The sequence below is a fragment of the Lycium ferocissimum genome, chromosome 6 (genome assembly GCF_029784015.1).
Source record: "Lycium ferocissimum isolate CSIRO_LF1 chromosome 6, AGI_CSIRO_Lferr_CH_V1, whole genome shotgun sequence".
Classification (NCBI taxonomy): domain Eukaryota; kingdom Viridiplantae; phylum Streptophyta; class Magnoliopsida; order Solanales; family Solanaceae; genus Lycium; species Lycium ferocissimum.
Genome location: NC_081347.1, coordinates 62,194,471 through 62,219,866, shown reverse-complemented (window position 1 = coordinate 62,219,866; position 25,396 = coordinate 62,194,471). Strand labels below are relative to the sequence as shown.

General features: G+C 33.1%; 1 long non-coding RNA gene across 1 annotated transcript; it reads left to right on the top strand.

Annotated features, from left to right (window-relative positions):
* The first annotated feature begins 11,155 nt into the window (after nt 1-11,155).
* On the top strand, nt 11,156-16,644 carry LOC132059971 (uncharacterized). The gene is made up of 3 exons (XR_009415833.1): nt 11,156-11,341; nt 12,596-12,662; nt 16,412-16,644. It is a non-coding gene; the product is annotated as an uncharacterized LOC132059971 (long non-coding RNA).
* The last annotated feature ends 8,752 nt before the right edge of the window (nt 16,645-25,396 follow it).

Below are 25,396 nucleotides of genomic sequence, written 5' to 3'. Positions count from 1 at the left end.
AATTATACCTTTTTAGTGTTTAAAAGTAGTAGTTCTTTTTAATAATGCTCAATTCTCAAAAACATCTCATAAATAAAGGCAATTTAATAAACAGTACCTTGTGCGGAGTATTTATTATTTTTCTTAATAGATGTGAAAAAAACTAAAGCGATTGTTAAAATGGGACAAAGGGATTAAGTACCAATATTTGTCTTTCATGAAGTGATACAAGAGTAAATTACTTGAAATATACCCTTGTAATATAATTCAGCAACACTAACAACTAACAATCCATCTACCTATAAAACCAAACACTTTAACCACTCCTGTTTATGGTGACTATGGCTTTTACTAGTTACGACGTAAACAATTACCACAATCAAATATTATACCTAGTGTACCAAGAAAACAAATCAAATATTATAGTACCTATTAAGTCTGCCTTCTACATATATTAAATTTACAAATGGGCTGCTCCTTGTTAGTGCGGGCAATTGATGCACTGGTCGAGTGTAATGAAAACTTTTGACTATTAGGATCGCCCTTAATTAGTGCTTATGCGGGGTCATCTAATTTGCAACTAGGTTCGAGATTATATTTTTGAGATTATAATTTCACATCCAAAATGAGATAAATAGTGTCAAAATTTTGATGTTGTTACTCGTATTACTCCTCCGTTCACTTTAACTTGTCACCAGAGGTGGATCCAGAATTTAAACTTTAGGGGTTCAATCTTTTAACATTCTTAGCGTATAAACCATTTATTTAAAAGTTATGGGGTTCATGTCTACTATTATTGCAATTTTGATAGATTTTTACACATAAATTTATACTGCAAAGTTTGGGGTTCAATTGAACCCCCACCCAATGTGCTACATACGCCCCTGCTTGTCACGTTTCGCTTTTTGAGAGTCAAATTACAAGCTTTGACCAACATCTTAAGATATTTTTTTTTCATCATATTAATATGAGAAAAATTGCAACTTATAGTATTTTATGTATAGTTTTCGAGCATCTAAATTTAGTTCTAAAATATTAAACAAATCTAATTCAATCTAGCTTCGAAAATTAGTCAAATTGACTCTCAAAAAGCGAAACGTGACAAGTAAAAATGAAGAGAAGGAGTAATATTATCAATAACTAAACCCTGGATAATGAAATTCTAACATTTATACCGAGATTGATATCCTAATCCTGGTAACCAAACGATCCCTGAAGAAAAAGCTACACGTACTCACACAGTGCAACACCATCTAAGATGTTAAACAATAAATCTCTTTTTAAAGAAAAACATAATCAAACCCAAATTGATGCCAAAATTGATATATTAAATCCTTTTCAAGTTTACAGCTCAGTCTTAGCATATTAAGCATCGTAGTGATTGCCTTAATCCTGATAAGTTTAACTAGTAATAAGTCCGATCTTTTATTAAATATATAGAAACTTGTAAACACTATCGATTGTCCGAGTTTAAGGAAACCAATTGCAAATTCTTGATTCATCTATACTAATTTTAGATTGCTTTCGTGATCGAGAAAAATGCACATGACAGGCTTCATTTATTTGTTCTTCAAATCTAGTGTACGTAGTCGAGATCTGCAATATTTCTTGGATCTATTTGTCTTGCTTTGAGGTATTAAATTTCTCAACCATGATACTATTAAATACTCTCTCTATCCCAATTTATGTGATATGCTTTCCTTTTCAATCTGTGCAAAAAAGCAGTGGCGGAGCCACATAGAGCCGAGGATGTTCATCCGAACCCCCTCGGAGGAAAAAAATACCGTTTTTACTAGGTTAAAATTATTTTTTATGTATATATAGTAGATATTGAACCCCCTTAGGCTTCTTCGTATGTTTACTTTTTTATATTTTGAACCCCCTCGGCAGAAATTCTGGCTCCGCCACTGCAAAAAAGAATGATATATTTCTATATTTAGAAATAATTTAACTTAAAACTTTCTTTTTTACCCTTAATGAAATGAGTTACAGCCATACAAATTTACATGGTTTGTTTCAGACCACAAGTTTCAAAAGTCTTCTTTTCTTTCTTAAACTCCGTGTCTAGTCAAACTATATCACATAAATTGGGATGGAGGGAGTATATGTGTTTGTTGTCACACCCCTTTACGCAAAAAGAACTTATGAATTGAATTAGATTAGTACTATTCTCTCCTTGGTGTCCGAGTCAGCTTGTGGGTATCTAGACTATTTCAACACACATACCGAGTAATTTTGCCTTAAAAAATTAGATAGATGGGAAGAAATCACTTACTCCCTCCGGATCAAAAAAAGTGTTCACTTAGCATTTTTTTCTAGGGTAAAAAAAAAAGCGTCCACTTATTAAATCAAGAAACAATTAACCTTATCTTTTCAGTTTTGTCCCTATTAAGTGTTATGTAATCAAATCCCAATGTTTATTTAATTAGGGGTAGTTTAGTCAATTTACATATTTTTTTTTTCTTGAAGTGAGTAGTTTCTTAAAGGGTGTGGAAGGAGTAATGTCTTTTGATCTCTAGTCCCTATAGTTTACACGTACTTCATCGACCACTTAACCGCGCCCTTATTATTAGTACATCAGTACTATATATTCAAAGAACTTCAAAAATATTTATTATTTAATTTGGTGTGTTTCTTGAAATGGATTTCTTCTTGGTACTCGTTTATTCCCTCAGACAATGCTGGTAATCCGACAGACGGTAAAATTTAAAATTAAAATCGAGGTAGATTAGGAGATTTTACATAGGAAGAGGAGAACTGTAAAGAATATTTTCAACCAACTACTTATTCTATTGCACATTCTAGCTTCATACAAGACCTTTAAATGACTAACTAAATGTTACTACTAGAAGCAAAGGTTTTCCCAATGACATTAATTGGAAAATTTATGCTATAAAAAAAGAGTTTTTCCATTTCATTTCCAACGAACCAGCTCACTGGAAAAACGCGTGGTGGGAAACATGTTTTCATTGAAAGCTGAGAAACCTTTTAATTTTTCCGTATAAAAACACTACTATTTTTTCTTTTCTCACTGATTCAATTAAAATATCCGCACCTCCGTGGAAAATTTCAGTGGAAAATAGTCATATTTTAGTAGTGAGTATAATCAATTCTCTTTTGAATGACTAACTAAAAGTATCATCAATTAGATCCCTTAAAAATGAAAACTGAAAAAATTTAAACTATTGGTAATCATTAAATTATTCATATTCCTAGCTATTATAGTAACTCTCATAATTCCGGTAAAAATTGAGGCTTTTGTCTAACTTATGGTGTACTCCACTCTCATTATTGAATTAATTTATTTTCAATTGTTGAGAATTCAAAACTACCACTCGAGATTGATACTTTTTTTTTCGGATCTTGTTTAGCGTGCTTTTGAATATTGCTACGTAACTCTTTGTTGCTTTGTCTATCTGCATGATCATTATATAAATGAAATTTCTGTTTCTTCGTTTACAAGATAGAGGACTCAAATTAAAGCCAGGGTTGTATAATTTGTATTAATTCTTGAAGCAGACACACACATTTGTATGCATACACATATAAACCTGTCACAAATTGTGACGAATTAGGATACCATTATTTATCCCTCATAAGACATGCAGGTCCATCAAAAATTTGTGACGGAATATATTGATCTTCATATTTGTCACAAATTTTATCCATAGTGATGAATTTCGTAACAAAGTCTTCATAAACCCATCACGTCCATCACAAATATATATATATATATATATATATATATATATATATATATATATAGGTGGATAACATTTTTTATATCCGTTTACATCCTGTATATCACGTATATTTATGTATATCGATGAGTTATATGATATACACTGGTATACTACATGATACAGGGGCGGACCCATGTAGTAATATTTGGTGCTCGAGCACCCATTAACCGTGATGGATACTTTATGTAGACATACGTAAAAACATTGATCTTTTGGTATAAATTAATAAATAGCACCAGAAAGCAATAAAAGATCTTGGTGCTTCGGTTAAAAGGTGGTAGGCTTTAGGCTAAGCCATGGAGGAGCGAGTTCGAATCCTACTCAAAGCAATATACTTTTGTTGATTTTAAGGTGAGCACCCAAGCCCATTGAATTTCGAGTCCGCCACTGACATGATATACACATGTCACATTGCCATGGAATCTCTGAAAATCGTGATATTAAAAATATTCTGGAATCAATTTGTTTAGACGCAAGATTTATAAAATTTTCTTGAGGAAACTTCTATAATTATTGATTCCAAATTTGTAAATTTATACCGGCTTGCACAATTTTTATAAGGTCTTGAATGGATGAATTAGAATCGCTTTCTTCAATTTTTTAAGGAAAACTGAGCTATGTGTTTTGTGTATATTTGAACGGCTGGATATGTTACTATTTTGAGGGAGATACATTTTAGCATCATTTGAGCTGCTAAAAGGATAAACATCCCTCTGATGATCTTTATCCACAAAATTATGTTTAAGATAAGAGATTTAATTTAACCCATAGAAAACAACATGAATCATGTTACATGATCACATGTGGTGAGCCAATAGGGTGAAAAAACTATCAAAACAACTGGACATTTTCAACACTCCCAACCTAACCAGGTTGTTACAAAACTAACCAAAAATAAAGGTCTTACCCCCTTTTTTTTTTTTTTTTTCATCCGGTGTTTGATATCCGCATTAAAGGCAGACTATATTTGGATTCATACTGCGTAGGGCCTATTCGGAAAAAGTACTCCCTACCAATAATTTTTCATACTCAAATCTGAGACCTCTGATTAAGAGCTCATCCGCTGCACTTCACCTTTTGGTGAAGCAGGTTCAGATCGCACACATCAAAAAGATGTTCTAGCTTAAGTTTTACTTTATTTCAGAAATGGACCGGTGTATGGTGGGTCCTAGAATTTGGTAGTACTAACCAAGGTTGGTCGCATTCCCCACCTACTTTCCACCGTTGACTAACTCTAACATCCAAATCTTGATGGTAAAAACGAATTTCAAACACACACACACACACACACAAAAAAAAAAAAAAAAAAAAAAAAAAAGAAGAAGAAGAAGAATTTCAAAGTTTGACGTAATATAAGTGTTTATTTCATATTTTCTTTTATATTATTAAATCACTCAAAATGTATTTTTTACCCGTCTCAACATATATGATACACTTTTCTTAAGCGTAATATGGTAATCACGAGGAAGGTTAGTGTGATGGAGTGAAACTTAAGGAGAGGTTTCTGAAATTATCTCAATTATTTAATTATATTTTTTCTCCTTTTACTCTCAATGGGATAATATATAGCCCAAATATCTAACCTATTTTAACCACAAATTGCAAATTTTTTTTTTTTTCAAAAAATATTTCTTACACTCTATTTCCAGTCAAATAACATCACATAAATGGGAAAGAGGGAGCAATTACATATAGCGGCTTATAATAAGTAAAACTACTTACTTAGATGAAAAACAAATAAGATGTCACAAGCAAGAAATTAGCAATTTGTATATTTGACAAAGATTAGAAGTGCTTACAGTTAATAAATTTAAAGAATCCAAATTGTTCAAAAACTTTAAAGAATTTCTTAAAACGTATCTCAACCATAAGAGACCATTTCTCTCTCAAACGTTTAAATGAATCGCGCATTGAACAGTTGTTTAGGACAACTAATCAAACGTGCCACATAATTAAAGAGCACAACGGACTTAATTAAAGAGCACAACGGACTTTCCTAATTAGACTACTCTACTGCAAATTTAAGAAAAGTTTAAATTTTATTAGTGCTTGTGTTATTGCATTATTCCTGTTTCAGTCCTTGTGATATGTAACTAAGCACTTTTAATCTTCAATTAAGCAATGTGTGTACTCTTAGTCCTTAAACTAAAAAACCAAATAAATCAACGTGTTGTTATATTAACGAGGGCAAATTTGGGTTTTCACATTTTCATTATGTTTTACTGCATGAGTTTTTTCTTGTATAGAGTAGTATTTCCGGTGGTTTATTTGATAAAACTTTCCTATTAAATGAACATGAAAATTTGCTCTACGTACTATCCAGAAAACATACATTGAATTCATGCCAATCTAATTAGAAGAAGCAAAGTGTTAATTGCTAAGTGAGCTAACGCAACCCAAAGCAATACGCACGAAACGGAATGCTTTAAGCAAACGAAATGGATAAATATTTAAGAGAGGAAGAAATTTTAGAGGAAATGGAAACAAAGATTAGGCTAGGTATAAATTTCTAAAAGGAAACTAAGAGAGATAGAAGTGGAGAAGAGGCTTTTGACAGAGAGAAGCCTTGGAGGAAATATTGTTGCAGAGCTAGGTTGACATTTGAAGGAAGAAGGAGATAGAAAAAGTTTGGGGTCCACATTGAAAGTAAGTAGTCCAATTACTGATTTGTCCTCCTTAATATTTAACAGTCCGTTGATATATTTGATTTTTTTTAGTATAAGGATTAAAATCACACACATTGCTTAATTGAAGGTTAAATGTGCTTAGTTACATATCACAAGGACTAAGACATGAATAATGCAATAACACAAGGACTAAAAAAGCTATTTCCCCTTTATAAATTGATATGTAACCAAATATAATTTAGGGTCATCTAATTGGTAATTGTATGTAAGATTTCATTAAAAAGGGAGATCAATACCTGAAAAAATAAAGCGGAGTATCATGTAACTAGTTAACCTACATTGATTGCTAAAAATATCTAAACTCTTTTTGCTTACCGCCTTAATTAAATAATCACTCATATTAAGTCCTCACTGAGACATTTATGAATTTAAAAATACTATACTGCACCATCCATTGCCGACGAGACCATAATTATATTTATGTAATTCATAATATTCTCCCTAAATAAAATGAAATTCACACAATAAAAGAAGAGGAAAAGAATGTGTGTGTGGTGTGTGTGAGAAAGAAAGAACAATAGATGAATAGACAATTGTGAGCAGCCATAACTATATTTCACTTAGATCATATGCTATAATGTGCAGCACCCTCACCGGAGGTAGATGGTTGCACAAGTAAAAATCAGGAACACGTGGGTGGCCGATGACCTTGTCAATGACAAGACCTGATCCAACCTGCAAAAATGCAACAACTTCATTGAAGAAGCGTGTCTAGTTTCTCTTTGCCACCACCAGGATATGACTTCTGCCTAACACCCCACAAAAGAGAGTGTCTTTTTACTGCTTCTACTTCCTCTGGCAACGCTCTCTTGAATAAATCTCCCCTCACTCCATCTTTGTAAAATATTAGATGTACAACCTCACGCATTGTAAATTTAGAAAACTTAAGCAGTGACTCCCTGACCATATCTTTTAGTTTAGTGATGATATGTGTCTCGACTTTCTATTACATTTTTATTATTATATTCTCAACACGCCCATCACGTGCGGGCATGATTCTTTTCTTTATTGGCTAGACACGTGGAAATTCTTTTTGCTTATAGTTGACAGTGATATTAATCTCAGGACTTCTTCCTGCTCTGATACTATGTGAAGTATGTAATCATTTCATCTAAAGTATTATGTTGTTAGAGAGGGTACACTTTTATTATTATATTCTCAATAGGATGTTAAGCGGATTGGCCGATCCAATTTTGAGGAAAACTATCTTCATCCCATTCAATTTATATTTTTCTTTCTAATTGGTACTAGAGTTTAATCTTTTGGTCTACGGTTAATGCAAACGATAGAGTTCAATATTAAAATGACTTCTCGTAGCTTATGTCGATGCCAATTTTAGTAAATTAGCAAATGAAAAAATTGGAAAATCCGGCCTGACCCACCAAACGTGGCTAAATTTTTCAATGGATAGGGGGCAAGGCCAAACTTCCTATTATCCCCCCAAACTGAGAGCTAAAAGTGATCCTGACCTGGAATTGATAGGGCTGCTCACTTTTAGGGGTCCGAGTTGGTCCGGCCCCATTGACATACTCAATTCTACCAAACCATATTCATACCTATTACTTTATTTGAAGGGTTGAAACCATTTGCATAAACATATTTTCAATTTTTTTTTTTTTTTGTATGAAATGATATTTTCTTGTTACTTCACAGAATCTATACCTTCATTTTTTTTACAAAATTACAAAAATGCATCTCTCTTAATTATTCTCAACTCCCCCTACATCAATTATTTCACAAGTATCCTCCTCATATCAAGAATGTTTCAATGATTTTTTTCTTCTCAAGCATTTTTTATTCTCATTTTTCTATGTCACATACGTATAGGAATTATATCGTTGTTGTATAGATGATGTATCACTATTGTATATGTATAGAAAAATGTATCACACGTATAGAAGCTGTATCATTATCGTATAGAATATGTATCCCTAAAGTATATGTATAGAAAATATATCATTATTATATAATATGTGAGAAAGAGTGATAGAGATGAATAGGATGTAGCTACTTTTTAGCCGACACATAGTACACCTGCTTTTTAGATACATCAGCAGCATGGGATACATCACATGTTATAAAAGGTAAGAAACTACAACATATTCCAACGCAGTGGCCGCTTGTGTCAAAAATGGGCGAGCCCTGAAATCCTGGGGCCGAGCCAACAGTCGTTTGTAAAACAGGATACAGTATTTTATCCGCTCTAGATAATGCATACCTATCCAGACCCGAAATCACCCCAGGTAAGTATGATTTCGGTTGTACTCCATCGGCTATGACACTGACTTTGAAAACGTTTTCATCGATATAAACTTTTTTTGACGATGAAATTATAGGGGTAATGTTCAAGTCAGTATATATCCAAGGACAACAATAGTTAGATTTGAAAATGCATGCACTAGTACCGCATGACTGCTTATTGAACCCCCCGACCCCACTTTTTTAGAGTTAGTCACCACGATTGATTCAACACCAATGAAGAGGTGGTGGCACGCAAGAAAGTGTGTTTTAGTAACAACTGTGTCACTACAACACTCAACACTACAAAACAAAATGGGGTTTAGCGACGGATTACTAGCGACAAATCGATTTTCGTCACTGCTTAGCGACGGATTAAGTACGGAATTACTATTTCATCGCTAAAAAGGCAAAATAATAATTGGCATCTAGCCTAGCGACGGAAATCTAAATCCGTCGCTAAATATTTGTGCGCCTCAAGTTTAGCTACAAAATTAGCGACAAAAACCTGAAGACAAAATTTATTAAAATTTAGCGACAAAATGAGTGATAGAATTTCCGTCGCCAGTTATAATTTATCCAACAAAAAATTCTAAAATCAGTTGCTACGAAATAATTCCATCGCTACATATGATTTAAGGGCTTATACTTATTCTAGGGCACAATAGAGGTACAAAGCCTGAAACATTAAGCCTCATCTCTCTTCGCCTAGGGCAGGTGTCAGTGGCTTTCCCCTCCCTCGTCGCCTCTCTCCGGCAGCTCCAAATAAAGTTTTAGACGTTGATGAAGGAATGAATGATGAAGCTCGTTAACGATGTTATTGATTTTAACTCGCAACTCCAAATAAAGTTCAACCAGGTCCTCTCTATTTTTATCTTCTTTCATATGTATTGATTATATATTGATATGAATCTAGGGTTTCATTGTTGGTCTGTTTTGCTCTTCAGTATAATTGTGAGATTTTGGCAAACCTATTGTAACCCACTGTTCTGAATTTTGGAGTAGTAAGCATGCATTTTTAGAGCTTATTGCTTACAAATCAAAGGGGCTTAGTGTGGATCTAAAAGAGAAAAGGATTTCGTCAGATTGTTGGATGTCAATATCATGCCTTTACATGTACAAAACTTTTGTGATACATAGTGGTGAAGTTTATTTCTTTTTGAATTTCTTTTTAGTGTTTCATCTCTTCAATTGAATGTTTTTCATGAGTTAGTACTCCTAGGATGTGCTACTTGCTCCTTGTCTTAAAGCCTCACATTCATTTAAATTTCTTCTTTTCAACTGGATGTTCTTCATTTTTCTGCTAATTGTTGTGCTCCCATTTTAACATTCATGGACAATGCCTAAGATCCAAAATAAATTCTTACATCCTATTAGTATTTTATACATCTAGGGATCCTTAAGAAATGACTATTACTGGTGTTACTTGGCTTATTCATGATAAATTGGGACCTTCATGCATCCGCCTTGGCAAAATTTTGAGGAATGTAATTAATAATATCTGGTCCAGAATTAAAGGGTATTAATTTTGAGTTAAGAGAATGAGTCTTGAAATGTATATTTAATTTTATTTATCTACATGTACTTGTTTTCCCTGACTATTTGAGTCAAATAAATTGCTTCCTTTGGCCTAGAATATAAGCTTGTTTTGATGTTGTGGATATGCTACATATAGGGAGTCTTCCGTTAAGATGAAGTAATACCAGATGCATTAGTCCTATCCGAAAAATATAAGCTTTGCTACATAATGCATAAAGAACTAAGCAATTACCATCTTATGCATTAACATTTTTTTAATCTACAAGTCTCCCATACAATCGTTTCTAATTTTCCAAATTCCAAGCATTTCGCAAGCTTAGTTAAGATGGTAATTGCTCAGTTCTTTATGCATTATGTAGCGAAGCTTATCCTAGCGACCACGAAAAAAAGTCACCAACTCTTTAGCACTCTATTTGTGTTTAAGACAGTTGTTGGAGAGAACAGATGGAATTGGACCACCTAGAACTTAGCCGTGTTTATTTGGGAACAGATTCCTAAAAGATGCCAAATGATCTTAACCATATGGAATCTCCAAAAACATTATAGAAGTCGTGTGTTTCCAGTTGAAGAATCTTTTTGAGATCTTGCAATTGAAACTATTGCCCACCTATACATAGAATTTGCTCGCCCCTCCCTGGCAGTTATTTCTACAATGACGACCCTCTTTGATATACTCCTTTTTAGCTCATTCTTAAGATTTCTTTGTCTTAGCTCGCTTCTGATTATGTTTCCTTAATTCGCAATTAATAGAGCTAGAGTCGAATCTTAAATTTTATCACCAGGCGTGAAGTATATGTAGTGCTTCTTAGTTTGGAGTTTAGTATAAATATATATTTTCTGAATTTTATTTCTTAAATTGGACCTTAGAGCTTTAGTTTTATTGAGCCTCTTTAAGTGTACCCCAAATGGCGGTTGGCATTTTATTTGTTTACTGTTTTTAAGCCTCTTTAAAGTCCCTGCACATTACCGCAAATGCATGAATCTTGTACTTTCAGTTTATGCCTTTCACATAATTTCTTAACTTTGGTGCTTCTCTAACTTTCGTCACTCATGTAATGTAGACTTGGGCTAATTTTTTCTCAAAGATTGAGCTGCGAGTTACATCAATTTGATAGTATCAGCTCACAACAGAAGTTGTTAATCATTATATTGCAGGTATGTTGCACTCTAACTATTTAGAACTTGTTACTATACAAAATATAACTGACTCTTGGCTGGACCCTTGGAAGGACAATAAGATCTTACGTTTAGAAACTGGAAATTAGCTAAAAGCTTTCTAAGACGAATTTGAGTTACTGGTGTCAACTTTTGGCATTAAGACGTTGGTTTGTTGTTGGGTAGTAATTTGAAATTGCAATATTCGAAGTCATATAATTTTATGCATCACGACTGTCCTGCTTGTATAAATGCTTTGCCGCACACACATTTTTTCATTTGATGCAGATAGTGCCTTTAATTGCGGTTTAGTTGTAGAAGCAAAAAATTGAAAGAGAAGCGCGTGTTAATGATACTTACACTGCTAAAGCAATCACATTGATGTCTTGATACTTTTTGTGTTTACTTTAGTTTTTAACTGTATGTGATTTCTGTTTTAGGATTGTGCTTTGGTCTTTAAAGTATGGAACTTTGGTTATCTAAGTCAGTCTTCCTTCTGGTTTGTCGCTATTTTAGTTGGTTTTCTTTCTGTTAAGTATGTGTGTTGTGCTTTTCCTTGACCGTATGAATTTATATATGGCATCTGTGCCCTGTTCTTTACTATTTTATTTCACCAACTATCTGATAAAAAATTGGAGATGGCAATTCTATTCATTAGATCAGGAGTACAAGATGTTTTGTCTCAATGTACTGGTGCTGCAGAAGTTCAGTCAGATTGTCTCTCTTTCTTTAGCACTGCCTGAGTTTCTTCTTAGTGCTAATTTCTGAAGTTTAAAAAGAAAAGAACATTGGACATCTACCCCTTAGTTTAATCGACTACTATGTTGTTTGAGGTTAGTACTGAGTACCAAATTCTCAACTAAGAATTTCAGTTACAATTATCCTGATTTGACTCCATTTCCTGCATGTCATGAGTATTATCTGCAAGGATTAAGGTGATATTTTTCTTTGCATTTCTTTTGAATTAACACTCGTTTACTTGTATTTTATTCAATGCAAACAACAAATACTAGAGAACTACATAAGCTACTTAAGGGAATAACTTTGTAGTTTAGGTTGGCAAGATTATATACGAGTTTCAACATGTAAAGATTGTCATTATTTAATTGTCATAAACGAGCTTCCGCAATTTCTTTCACCATCAAGTGATTTGATTCTTACCATGGCTTTCCTTATTGTTCGCATTATAAATTGATCTGCTTTCACATGATAATCTATTGTTTGTGTTTATCTCTGGATTCTCCATAAATCAAGTTGCCAGGAACAAGAAGAGACGAAGTTGGTGTCTTTTACATTTTAAGAGGATGAGGAGAGATGAAGAGTGTTATACCCCATTTAAACGGGTTAAATTAGAAAGACAACATATTGGAGATTCCTATTTTGCTTATTTTAAGGAGTCGCCACCTAATTGATTTTAAGGTGAATTAGGGCACCTAATTTATTAACTAAGGTAAAGCTAAACTAAACCTCCGTTTAATGGTCCGCTTAATCAGCATGATTCTAGGTAAGGGTTCTAGATTATCCTAAAGGGAAGGGGTTAGGCATCCTTTAGAATCCGTTAACTACGGTTATCCGGTCAAACTTAGGTTAATTAATTAAGGTTAAATAAAGTGCTTAAATTTAAGAAAATGACTTATAATATTACTAAAATTTTAAAGGAAAATATAGTAACGCTATTTAAAATAAGGTTTATAAATGCTATTAGACTTTGAATGAGAATAGTGATGTTATTTTAAAATAAGAATTATAGAAAAAAATATAGTAATTTGTATAAAAGAAGATTTTAAATGCTATTTATAATAGTACTTATAATGACTTCAAATAATAACGCTATTTAAAATGGGACTAATAATTTGCATAAAAGGAGATTTTTAGAATGCTATTTGAAATAAAGTTTATAAATGTTACTAATAGTTTAAACGGAAGTAAAATAATGCTATTCAAAATAAGATTTCCGAAATACGATGATTTGCATATAAGTGGAAGAAAATGCGGGTTTGTACAGTGTTTTAATAAATATTTGAAACAAAACTAAACGACGAGGTATTAATTGACATCGCATTTAAGAAGTATAAACCGGATTATGTTTTATTAACTACATTCGGCTAAAACATGCATAATTTGGATAAACCTTAAAATGTTTACAAAATATTCTCTAGTTCCTATTTGCATGTTAGTGGCATTTTAAGATTCCCGAGATAATAAGAATAAAATATGATTTCTATATCTCAAAAAAAATATGAATTTACGCTATTGAAAATCAATTATTCTAAAAGTAAATATTATAGATACTAAAAATAACTTTAATATAAAAAGAAGAAAATGAAACTTATGGAACTAATTATTAGTTTTCCTTAAATTAACTACCCATTACTAAAACTAAACCCCACTAGATTCAACTATAATTCACTTAAGCTAAGAGATAAAATAAAACAAAGTGTTAGTCATACTAAGCTAATCAAAATATATAACAAATCAAAGTAGAGGGGAAAGAAGATCAAATGGGTCGGCCCATTTTAAGGCCAATGCAATCTGTTGCTGCTGTGTGGGCTTTGGCCCATAGAATTTCTATTTTTTGCTATCTTTGCTGTACAGAGTGCTGAGCAGAGAATGACTCGGAAGATTTCGTTGGGCTTTCAGCCCAACTCCGAATGCGGAAGAAGCACGAATCCCTCGGACTCATATGCGGTAGTCATGCAAAAAAATGAAAGGAAAAGGATTAGAATATAATCAAAAGAATAAGATCGAATATGTAAAGATAAAATTTCAAAACAGACCAAAAGTTATGTATATGCTGTGTATATTTAAGTATATCTCATATATAAGGATGTATAGAAGGTCAATGTCCTACACACAGAACTGTATCACAGTCCTCCTAGCTTGCACAGAAACCATGAATGCTCCTTTCAGTTCAAGTTATGCATTAAGATTTAAAACAAGTTTCAACACAAAGCACAACCAAACAGTCATCTTTTAAATTAATCTCACAAGGGCAACTTGTTAATTAACTTAAACATGTAATCATGTGTTGATCAAATATAATGCATAACTAGTAATGACTTAAACAGGGGTATGTGCTTTAACTAATCATATAATGAAACTTTACCCATCATACAACTAACAGAGATACTATTGTACTAAGTAAGCTAAAATCTAAACATAAGTCCTAACAGCCCATCATGCTATTTCAAGCAAATCACATAGCTAAACCTCTAATAACCTAAGTGACTCACATCGTCAGTACAACATAATGAAAATAAATAGAAGTTTACACTGTACAAAGCACATCAACGCATAAACATTTATCAAACTACTAAGGATTGGAATTAAACTAACTAGAGACGGGTTGTTTATATACTTAAAATAAACTAAACTAAATTATCATACATAAACATGCTTAACCTCATAAACCGACTAACACAGAAACATATCTAACTAAACATGAATCGAACTTCGTATATAAAACACATGAACACATCTTAAACTGCTAAAACTGAAATCAACTAAATAAAGAAGAGTGTTCACCTTTTTCGAGTGCAGCGAACTGGATTTTAAGTCTTCAATCTACACTCGGACTCGAAATAACTCCGGAGGCGAACGAAAACAAAAATGACTTAGTATCAAGAAAAATTGTAACTGCTAAAATTAATATTTTTCTTAGGGAATTTCGGGGGTGCCGAAGACTTATTTTTTTAAAAGGATTCAAGGCGGCTGAAAAAGACTTTAATTTTTTTTAGGGAAATTTTGGCAACTGAAAAGACTTCTTTTCTTTTTTTTAGAGATGATTCAAGGCAGCTCCCGCCTCCTCCTTCACGACTCCTTAAGCGATTATTTATAGGGGTAAACTAGGGCTTGGCAACTGAAATATTGGGCGGGGTTTTTCTGGTCAAGATATTTTCAAATTAAAATGCTAGGGTTCTGTCGTTGATCAGAAAAAACAGAAGAAGAAGACAAAATCTATTAAAAATCTGTACCCGAAAAATCAACAGGACAGAAAAAGAAACGATTTTAGCTTCACAAACGGACGAAGTCCATTTAAAATCTTTCAGATCGCAAAACAGAAAAGAAAGAAGAAGAGAACAAAAGTTTAACCTCTTTCCCTGATTGAGTCTGGACGAGAGGGGGTACAGATATTAATTTCGTTTCCCGAATCGGCCATGCATGGCCTGTGACCGTGAAAGGGGACTGTGATCTTGCCACTTTCGTCGACGAAGAGAGACGAGGTGAGGAGAGAGAGAGCAGGGAAACGAGAGAGAGGAAAGAGAGAGAGAGAGAGAGAGAGAGAGAGAGAGGGGTAAGCGGCTGAAGAAAAGGAATAGAAACCCTAGTGGTTTCTATTCAGTTTTAAGCGGGTCGGTTCATTAAAGCGGGTAGCGGGCTGGTGGGTTTTGGGCTGGTTTCATGAATTAGGCCTTAGCCCAAATAGTTTTAGGATTTAATTATGGACTGAATTAATATGGACTGGTCCGAGAGATAATACGGATTGATTGGGCTCGGATTTGGGCTAATATTGGATGAATGAAAGGAACAATTTGGGCTTCTAAATTTAAATGAAAGACCTATTTTTATTAACTATATACCAATGTGTGCTAAAATATTATCTAATATAAAATATGTAATTATTAGTGCTCAGATAATAAAGTTATATGACGTCGTAATAGCCGTGTGATAATATATTGAAATTCAATAGTAAATAAACGTTATTATTTAATTATGCGAAGATAAATGCGATGTGTGTGCATGTTTATAAAAAATGTTGAAATGATAAAAAATGCGAATAATAATAATACTGGTAGTAACAAAATAATAATAATAATAATAATAATAAAAATAATAATAATAGTAATAGTAATAATAATAATAATAATAGTGATAATAGTGGTAGTATTAACGGTAATAAAATAGAAGATAATAACAGTAGTGACTACAACAAGATAATAAAACGCCAGTATTAATAAAAGTTAATAATGATAGCAAAAATATAAATAATCATTTCCTAAATTGCCAAAAATACTATAATGTAAATAAATATTTAGGAAAGGCGGGACAAAATTGGGTGTCAACAAAGAGAAGAGTTTATAGCGTTGGATCTCTAGAGAGACACAATTATGGCCTTGGGTCCTACTTCTGATCCTGATGAACATCACTCTCAAGCACCACTTTAGTTAGCTTTGTCTTTCTGACTCTATTCTATTAGTTGAAGAACAACTATGAACGTTGTTGTTGCTTTAGGTTTTATGTATTTTTGGATCTACTTGTTAAACTTTAAATGACTGTATGAAATTAGGTTCTTGTAATGTTAATATTACTGCTTTTCATTTAATATGTTCTACTGGGATCTTGAATAATATACAAAAATATATTAGCAAATAATAACAACCATTATTTTGTAGCTCAACATTTGATAAATATGAAATTAGAAATAATATTTTATAAATTGCGACGGATATAGCAACGGAAAATTCCGTAGCTAACATATCTTGACGACGAAATCAGCAAACAAACCGCGACGGATTTTATATATATCAGCTACAAAAATATTTGTCGCTAAAGTTAGCGACGGAATTATACGTCGCTAATCCATCGCTAGAGGTAGCGACGGACGCCAAAATTTCGTTGCTAAAGCTTAGCTACTAGCATTTTAGTGACAAACATAATTTCGTCGCTAAATGACTTTAGCGACGGATTTTGGTGGTTTAGCGACGGATTTCGTCCGTCGCTAAAATCAGATTTTTTGTAGTGCTGCAACATCTCCATATTTTCTTATGTAAACACTAACAATGGAGTTTTTTTTACACGATTGTATAAATTTCTTGAATCGTCATAAATAGCTCTAGTACACATTGCTCGTTTGAAAAGTGTAAACATTGTTAGATGTTTGAATAAGGTTAAATGTTTGGGTGGGAAGTCTATATTACATATCAAAAGTTACCTTACTGGGACTTTTTAACAAGTTCAATGACCATTTGAGGAATTGACTCTTCAAATTTATCCACCCAAACATTTGGGTGGGTAAAATGGAAATATTTCTAAAATTAGCTGTATATGTGCTTTCTTAAAAAATATAAAATGTTTATAATAATTATAATTCACTTATTTATAAAACTTAAATAAAATCGAAATATTTCAAGTCCAACTTTAAGAAAATAAAAACAATAAATATTTTTTATTGATAATTGAAAGTATTATATATTAGGGAAAATTACTTACAATCGGTAGCCTACAGTTAAGCATTATGAAAATATTCTGAACTTTTTATCGAATTAATATCGGATTTTATATATATTTTTTTAGCTGATATATATAAAATCCGATATTAAGCATTATCCTTTTATTGTCTATTTAGACATAATTTTGTAATATTCTAAACTTTTTATCGAATTAATATTTTCCATATTTTGAAAATAAAATAGAAATAGTCAATTGGATTTTTATAATTTAAAAAAGGGTTAAGGGGTCTTATGTCCAAAAATGGATTGCTTTACTATTTTGGAAATATGGCCATAGTTTGATGACGTTATTCTAAAAAAAAAAAAAAAATCAAAAGTTACATTAGTGGGAATTTTCAACAAGTTCAATGACCATTTGTGGAATTGATTCTTCAAATTTACCCACCCAAACATTTAACCTTCTTCAAATTTGCCAACCCAAATTTTAACCAAATATATAATATAGACTTCCCAACCAAACATTTAACCTTGTTCAAACGCCTAACAATGTTTAAACTTTTTAAAGGAGCAGTATGTACTAGAGCTATTTGTGACGATTCAAGAACTTTATACAATCGTGTAAAACATTCCACTGTTAGTGTTTACATAAGAAAATATGGAGATGTTGAGTGTTATAGTGGCACAGTTATTACTAAAGCACACTTTCTTGCGTGTCACCACTTCGTCATTGGTGCCAAATCAATCATTATGACTAACTCTAAAAATGTGGCGTCGGTGGTTCAATAAGCAGTCATGTTGTTCTAGTGTATGCATTTCCAAATCTAAATATTGTTGTCCCTAGGATATATCATGACCTGAACATTACCCCTATAATTTCATCGTCAAAAAAGGTTTATATCGGTGAAAACGTTTTCGGAGTCGGTGTCACAACCGATGGAGTACTACTGAAATCATAGTTACCTGGTGTGATTTCGGCTCTGGATAGGTATGCATTATCTGGAGCGGGTAAAATACTACATCCTGTTTTACAAACGACTGTTGGCTCTGCCCCAAGATTTCCGGGCTCAACCCTTTTTGACACAAGCGGCCACTTCGTTAGAATATGTTGTGGTTCCTTACCTTCTATAACATGTGATGTATCTCATGCTGCTGGTGTATCTAAAAAGTAGGCGTACTATGTGTCGGCCAAAAAGTAGCTACATCCTATCCATCTATATCACTCTCTCTCACAAATTATACAAAGAATGATATAGTTTTTACGTATGATAAATTTCTATACATATACAGTAGTGATTATATAACAAAGATAAAATGTATATACATATGCTGGAATTAGTTGAAAAATGGCTAGAAAATGGAATTATTTTGAAAAGGCTAAAAAATAACTTTCAAAATTCTTGGGCTACTGGGTGTCGTAGTTTCACCAGGAGCCGGTTGGCCATTTGTGTCATGTTCCCTTTATTTATCCAGTTTGAAAAATCAATATAGAATTTAGGGAAAATGCATAAAAACACTCTCAAACTTATCCCCAATTATCAGTAATAAACTTATACTTTGCGGGGTCTTATAACCCTCCTCAACCATTTTAAACTGGAACATTGACATCCTTAATACAAGTATTTATTTCATAATCTTTTTCTATTATTAGATCACTCAAAATATATTTCTTACCCGTCACAACTTATTTGATATACTTTTCCTAATAAAATAAAATAAAAGCATTCGTGGCCTAAAAAAAAAGATATACTTTTCTTAAGCGTTATATTGTAAACACAAGAAAGGTTAGTGTGATGGGGTAAAAAATTGTCCCAATTATTTAATTATAAAGTTTTTTTATTTTACTCTTAATGGGATAATATATAGCCCAGATAGCTAACGTGTTTTAACCACAAGTTGCAAAACTCTTATTTCGAAGTTTCTTTAAGTTTTGTCCTTTAGCCTAACATACATGTCTCATCCTTAAATTGTTGTAGATATTTGAAGATGCAAATCCCCAAGAAATAGCGCCCCAAATAGAAGTGTGCCGGTTAATTCATTTTTTAACCAGATTAATCACTGAATTAGCCCATAAATCAAACATTATTTCTAATTTGAGTCTAAACACTTAAACCCATTCTACCATTTTTTGAACTTGAAAGTAGAATCACTTTTTTGTTAAATTTTGTTATATGCAGGGACTACGTGGAGTGACTGACTCTATGTGACTCCCATTTTCTTGAGCAACTATGTGAAGAAAGTTTTTGTGGAAAGCCTAGCTTTGATTGTGAGAAAGAGCCCAATTAATCCTCATTCAGTCTTCTCACTTAACTCATTTGGCATTGTGCTCATCGGCGCCTGACCCTGAGATGTGGATCATCCAAGGCACATTAGCATGGCGTACTCCTCCTGTTCGAACCGGGGTTTGAAACCAAACTCCTCCTCAGGAGGATAGATGGGGCCTCATACAATAACTGTCCTAGCTCTACCATATCTTTTGTTTCATTTCTTCTGGAACAATCACAAACACTTTTTTGATTATGGATCTACTACCAGAAATTCAATGCGAAACAGTTCAATAGGATAACTCATAATAGTGTGATTGCGGCTACCTTTATATGGGCTTATGAGTACCATTTCATTTGGGAACAATAATTTTTGCAAGTAAATTTATCATCCACATGACGGACCATGACAAACTCGGTGATGATGCTTTCCATATTTTTTAGACTTCTTTTGAGGAATTCTCTCCCAAGTTTATGTGGAATTGGTTGAATGAGTTCTCAATGAAAATTACCGGCGTGGAGTACGGGGATCAAAATTTATTAATGACGAGACCCAACCAAATCGTTACAGACATATGATTTTTTACTGTTTTCTATTTTTATTTCTTTGCATTTTGGGCATCTATATAAGTAATTAATATGTGTTTGCAGGGTTGGTGAGTTCTTCATGAAATCAGATTTAATTTTGCATATGGTAACTTTTTGCAGAATTCTCTTCCCAAGTTTATGTGGAATCGGTTGAATGAGTTCTCAATGAATATTACCGGCATAGAGTATGGGGATCGATATTTATTAATGACGAGACCCAACCAAATCGTTACATGACGTATGACTTTTTACTGCTTTCTATTTTTATTTCTTTGCATTTTGGGCATCTATCTAAGTAATTTATATGTGTTTGCAGGGTTGGTGAATTTTTCATGAAACCAGATTTAATTTTGCATACGGTAAAGTCTCAAATTTATTTCAGTATTTTTTCTTCTCTTCTCTCATATCAAATGTATCTCACTTATGTAATTTAATATATCTCACTCTATGTGTGTGTGCACGCGAGCGCGCAAAGGCATTCTTTATAAGGTTCATGAATAACTTGCATGTTAAGAGTAGACTTTCTGACTTGTTGGCATCTCTCTTAATTTATCTTGTTGTTTGAACATTTGTTGTACAAACTATTTTCATTTATGAACTTGTTGATGAAGATGGTGGATTTTTGTCAAGAAAATAAAGCTACAGTGTTTATAGTGACTAGTTTATAAGGTCTATGAATAAGTTGCATGTTAAGAGTAGACTTTCTGACTCGTTGACATCTTTTAATTTATCTTGTTGTTTGAACGCTTGTTGTAGAAACTGTTTTCATTTGTGAACTTGTTGTGAAAGATTGTGGATTTTTGTTAAGAAAATAAAGCTACAGTGCTCGAGCAAGCAGGCTGCAAAAATTAGAGATTCAACAAAATAATCAACGCAAAAATACGGATACCAAACAAAAGGTTACTGGCTCAAAAAGCTAACACGTGCTAACAATATCTAAACAGGATAAAATCTACAAGATCTATCAAAGAAAGCCTATCATCATCATCTTCTAAACAGAGCAACACATTTTATTTAGGTGGGATTGTTTAGAAGTAAGTGTATGGGATAGAGGGTTAGGAAATGGGGGTCGAGTGGGGTTATTTAGGTGTAGTGCCTAGATAAAGGGATCAAGAGGGGATCAACATGGGTGGTAAGGCATAGGATGGAGGTGGAGGTAGAGTAGTGACGGACTCGGGATTTTAAGGTCGTGGGTGTTCACTTCTTCGATATAAATGCACAATTATTTAAACGTAAAAATTTAAAAAGATGACGGGAAAATTACGGTTAAATGCTATTATTACGAAAAAGGCTTCTAGTACTGTTAATATTATTACCTTTTTAGGAAAAAAAAAAAAAAGAAGTCTTCTAGTCAGTCAGACTTGACGACTTTTCATATTTTGAAGACGCTAAACAGTTGCATCATTGCTTACAACTGCAAATATTTTATGCTCTAAAGTATTTTAGAAGCTAAAATTTTTGTCGTAATGAATGAAATATAGGAAATAGAAAAAGAAAAAAAAAAAGCAAAATAAAAGCAATGGTCAGAAAAAGGTCAAGATTGAATGTTACCAATTTAAAAAAAGTCAAGAATGACAAAGAAAGGAAAAAAAAAAGAGAAAGTGAAGTATATGATTGAAAAGAAAGAAAGAAGAAGTGAAAGTGATTTGTGTGATTCTAGTCACATATTTTTCTTGCTCATTAATATGTATAACAGAGTATGTAAGAGGACAAGACTTAAAGAATCTGTGTGATTCTAGTCACAAATGTAATTTGATACATATTAAGAACTGATTTTCATTTTTGATTAATCATTTGGATAGTAGATGATGATTGAAAATGAAATGACCTTTCGATTCTACACTAAACGTGAAGTCATTGTGAGAATTGATTTGCTTGAGTGTGTATATCACATGCATGATTGATGATTCTTACTTGCATGATTGTCTCTCATAACAGACTATGGCTTCAAAAAGTATAATTGCTGATCTGAATATGGGTGATAAGTCGAACGGTGAAAATCATGATACATGGAGCCATAAAATATAATTTGTACTGAAAAAGCAAGATGCTCTAAAGAGTATAAACTTTGTGATGTGTCACCCAAAGAAGGGTAACACTTCCTAACATAGGAGAGATCTTGATACTCACAATGAGTAGAAGCAGAAATACTCCAAAACCTATGGAGTTCTTATAAGCTCAGTTGTTAATGATCTCATCTATGATGTGAATAATATTTTACTGCTAATGTCACATCAAAGACACTTATGAGATATATATATGGCAGTACATTTTTGACTCACCTCAGATAGTTGAGAATCAACTTTGGCATGTAGAAGAAGTGAATTGTTCATCGTGTCAAGAAACACCAAAGGGTGATGTCTGAAATGATTGCTCAACTTAAAAGTAAGGTCAGGCAGTGATCCAGTCTCTTCCCAATATTTGAGAACTAAAGTTTAACTTGACCCACAATGATAACATCAAAACATTTGATGATGTTGCCCATCATGTGGAGCTTGAAGATAAGCGGCTTGGTGCTGCTAAACCAATACCTAGTGCTTATGTGACAAATCAATTGATAAAAACTTTTTAGGCTTCAAGCGCAAGGAATTTAGTAAAGGGTCAGGGAGACTGGAGGTGGATCCTCCAAGGAAAGAAACCTACCGAATTCCAATAAGGAAAAGTAATATTACAAGAAGAAAGATAAAAGTAAAATGCAGTGTTGCTACTATTAATGTTTTTTCTTCTTGTATTAGGTTTCTCTTCAACATTAGTATTGTGAAAATTACTCTAGCATATATCTTCTATTGTTCTGGACACCTTTATGATGGTTTCATAGTGTAAATTGTAATCTTTTACTTATGATTATTATGAGGAGTGAGGACCAATGCATCATGGCATGCTAGATTGGGTCACATATGGAAGATCAAATGAATAGATTGGCTGGATATGTGTGTTCTTTCTCCAAAAATTGACATGCCAAATTGTGAACATTATCTTGTTGGAAGGATTACATATAAACCATCTGGGATCGTTAAGAGAATTGACTTCTTAAAGTAATTAATCCATTCGAATATCTACAGTTCTATAACTATGAAGGCTAGGTCTGTTGTGTTTCTTTTTCATTAAGTTGTTGATGATATCATGCACTTTGATTATGTCTATTTGATTTCTCATAAATCTGAAGCACTTGAATGGTTTAGAAGATATATGAATGAAGTTGAGAATCAATTAAAAGGCATGAATATCGATCAAGAAAATTTGATGAATTATGTAATGAAAAAGACAGTGCCAGACAGTTAATTATTCCTTACACACCTCAACAAAATGGTGTAGAAGAATGAAGGAATAGGACACCATTGGACATGACAGGGTCCATGATGATGCATACAAATTTACCTACCGCCTTTTGGAGAGATGCATTATTGACTGCAGCCTGCACACTGAAGGAAATGCCTTCTAAATCAGTTATTCCACTCTTTATGAGCTATAGATTGGTCAGAAACAAAACTTGAATGATATGCCACCTTGGGTTGTGTTGAATATGTAAACAATCATTTTAACAAGTTTGGTAATCTAGATCCAAAAGGCAAGAAATTATATTTTTGTAAGAAACTCAAAATGCTCCAAAAGGTATGTGTTAATTGGTGAATTGGAGAATGGAAGTGGTACTGAAATTGAATCACGAGACGTCACATTTGTGGAAAATAATTTCCCAAAGAAGGGCGAAGTAAAGGAAGGAGAGCCTCTTTATGTAATGTCGAATTCAGATAGTTAGCTAATGTCTTCTGACACATTTGATAATCAAATTGATCAAGATCTTATTCTTAATCCGAGTGGGAGTGGGAGTTCTCCATCCCAATTTTTTTTTAGTAATCTGAATTTCAGCTATGTGTGAGTACTATAAAAGTTATACCTAGATAATCTTATGGGATTGAAGATTGCGTTTTCTTAGTATCTCCCACAGGATTGGATGAGCCTAATTCTGTGACTGAGGCTTTAGCTAGCCCTGAAAAAGATTAGAGGATGAAAGCAATGAAAGAAGTATTAAAGTCCATGAGAACCAAAAAAGTCTGAGATCTGGTTGACCTTCCTCCTAGCGTAGAGCTATTGGGAACAAATGGGCTCTCCAAGTTAAACTCAAAGTGGACGGGTCAATAGAAAGATGCAAGGCACGATTGGTGGCAAAAATTTCTACTCAAGAAGCTCGAATAAATAATGAGGAAACATTTTCACCAGTTGTTAAGTTTACCTCAATTCGCTTACTTTTGGCTATTGTTGCACGTTTAGATCTTGAATTACACCAAATGGATATGAAGACAACTTTTTCTCAATGGAGAACTAAACGAGGAAAACAACTTTTGGGTTTCGTCATTAAAGGCTAAGAACATATCGTCTGTAAATTGAAAAGATTTATTTATAGCCTGAAGCAGTCTTCATGGCAATGGTATCTGAATTTCACAATGAGGTGATCTCATATGATTTTATCATGATCAATTAAGACCGTTGCATCTAGGTGAAAAAGTCCAATGGAATGTTTGTAATTCTTTCCTTTTACGTGGATGATATATTATTAGCCGGAAATAATTTGGAGGTTTGGCTTTCAGAGTCATTTGACATGAAAGACATGGGTGAAGCAGAGAGTATATTGGGTGTTAAGATCCAAAGAGATCTTTCCAAGAAATTTCTAAGTCTGTCATACATAAAGAAAATTTTGAAACGCTCTCGAATGAATAGTTGCAAACCCATGGATACTCCAATAGAAAGAGGTGAAACTTTAAGCCTTGATATGTGTCCACAGATTAAAGAAAAGAAAAGAAACACATTTCTTGAGTTCCATATTCAAGTGTTGTCAGGAGCTGGATGTGCGCTATAAGTGTACTCGTTCAGAAATTTGTTATGCTAGAGATCTAATAGCAGGCCGAAAGACATCATTGAAAAGCTGTGAAGAGGAATTTCTGATTCCTGAAAAGGAACTGCAGATTATTCACTATGCTATAGTGGATCTGATTTGCTCTTAAGAGGTTATATAAATGTTGATTGGGCTAGTGACCAGA